This window comes from Oratosquilla oratoria, chromosome 36 (genome assembly GCF_046742065.1).
Source record: "Oratosquilla oratoria isolate Oo_2021 chromosome 36, ASM4674206v1, whole genome shotgun sequence".
Taxonomy (NCBI): Eukaryota; Metazoa; Arthropoda; class Malacostraca; order Stomatopoda; family Squillidae; genus Oratosquilla; species Oratosquilla oratoria.
Genome location: NC_134812.1, coordinates 7,906,274 through 7,908,773, shown reverse-complemented (window position 1 = coordinate 7,908,773; position 2,500 = coordinate 7,906,274).

Genomic DNA, 2,500 nt, shown 5'->3' with positions numbered 1-2,500 from the left:
ACACACACACACACACACACACACACACACACACACACACACACACACACACACACACACACACACACACACACACAGACACACACACACACACATTAGATTACTCTTCCATTACTTAACAGACCATAGTACAGTACTGTTGCATTGCTCTCGTAAATATATAAAATCTCTCATAAATTATTTGATTTTTGTCGCTTCGGGACGGCAGTCAAATGTGGAAGTTGTTGAAGTATAGATGAAATAGACGTCTATATGAATAATTTCGTATGGAGATTTTGATGGTGATATGGTGTTTGATCCTGTGTTTATGAGTTTCAACACCCTTATTGATCCATAAAGATCGACTTACGCATGTTTGGTGAAATAAAAGTACTGGATTTTGTATACATGGGTTCCAATATCCTTATAGATTTATAAAGTAAGTAATAGGAAGATGTTTTGGTCAGTGGTGTTTGATCCTGTCTATAATGAACGAAATATGAAGATTCTTGGTGATATAATGGTACTTGTTCTTATTTACTTAAGCTCTAATAATCATGTAGATCTATATTAAATGTATTATGAAAAGGGTATAGTGAGTCAATAATATTTGATCCTATCAATATTGGCTTTAATATCCTTATATTTATTTCTAAGTTAAGGAACAGGATTGGTTAGAAATATATATAGATGTTATGATACTAAAGGAATTAGTGTGATTGTTATAGTCTGTGCGCTCCAAGAAGTCCGCTCAGTGGGGAGCATACGTTGTGCCAAATCAACCTTAGTACATGTCCCTCTCTTTCTCTCTCTCTCTGCCTCTCTCTCTCTCTCTCTCTCTCTCTCTCTCTCTCTCTCTCTCTCTCTCTCTCTCTCTCTCTCTCTCTCACTCTCTCTCTCTCTCTCTCTCTCTCTCTCTCTCTCTCTCCTCTCTCTCTCTCTCTCTCTCTCTCTCTCTCTCTCTCTCTCTCTCTCTCTCGCCTCTCTCTCTCTCTCTCTCTCTCTCTCTCTCTCTCTCTCTCTCTCTCTCTCTCTCTCTCTCTCTCTCTCTCTCTCTCTCTCTCTCTTCTCTCTCTCTCTCTCTCTCTCTCTCTCTCTCTCTCTCTCTCTCTCTCTCTCTCTCTCTCTCTCTTTCTCTCTCACTCCCTCTCTCTCTCTCTCTTTCTTTCTTTCTCTCTCTCTCTCTCTCTCTCTACCTCTCTCTCTCTCTTTTTATTCCCCATCTAAAACAGATAGAGGAATGTACAAAGGTTCATTTGTTAGACTGATTAGTATTAAATCACGATGTATATCACACCCTGAACTAAAGTGAAGAATTTTTTAGTTTGGTTTAATAGTTTAAGTGTTGCTGGTTTTGATTATCCAGATGGTTAAAACAATGCGGCTGGTAAATAAAAGATAATATAATATTCATATTTCATATTACACATACAGTTATTTTTTTGGGGGGGTATTGCTTATAGTATAGATGGTATCTACTCTTCAGGTGGTTCTAATTCTACAAATAGTGGACACTATTCAGCTGGTACTGGTTCTATAGATAGCACAGAATATTCAGATGGTACTAATCTTGCAGATGGTGTAGACTCTTCAGGTGATACTAAAGACACAGTTGGTGTAGACTATTCAGATGGGACAAATTCCACAGACGGCTTAGACTATTCAAGTCGTACTAATGTCATAGATGTGAGTGCCAAAATTAGCCAAATCTTTGATACAACATTTTCTCGCGTGACAACAGAGAAAATTTCTTTGTTTACTTACAAGTGTGGGCCACAGTCCAATGGCTATACAAAAGAAACTGGAGATCAGAGTTTGGCGCGTTCCTGGGTGCGTTCCTCGTTGCGTTCCTGGGTGCGTTCCTCGTTGCGTTCCTGGATGCGTTCCTCGTTGCGTTTCTGGGTGCGTTCCGCTATAGTTTTGCCGTGGTTAGCGCTCCCAAATATTAAAGCTTAAGAGACAGGTTCATACCGAAATAAAAGTCCTGTGGGCCAAATACTATACCAAAGAAAATTGCTCGTAGGCCACATCCAAAAGGTAGGCCACTTACTAAACCGGCACCTATATTGCGTTAATAGTTTGGGAGCAATAACCACGGCCAAACTAAAGCGGAACGCACCGAGGAACGCGCCCAGCTCTGCTGGAGATTTACTAGTTATCTTTTTTAAGGTGAACTCCGGGTGTCGCGTACTTGAAAAATAGTCGTCAGTGTGCCAGGTTTTAACACGCGTGCCAAGGGTTACCCAGCCCATGGTATATACTATCCAGATGGTACTAACGCTACATATAATACAGACTAATCAGGTGATAAGACCATCTGTGTTATTGCTCGTTTAATTCAGATGGTACAGATGGTTAATTATTCAACTGACGAGAACGAACGTCTTCGTGAGAAAAGTTAAAATGAAAAAGATGGTTCAATTTGTTCAAATGGTCAGCCTCGAAAGGGAATTCCTTCAGCTGGTTTAGAGCCAGGTGGCCAACCAGGTGGTAGGAGGAACGCCGTTCAGGTGGTGCACAG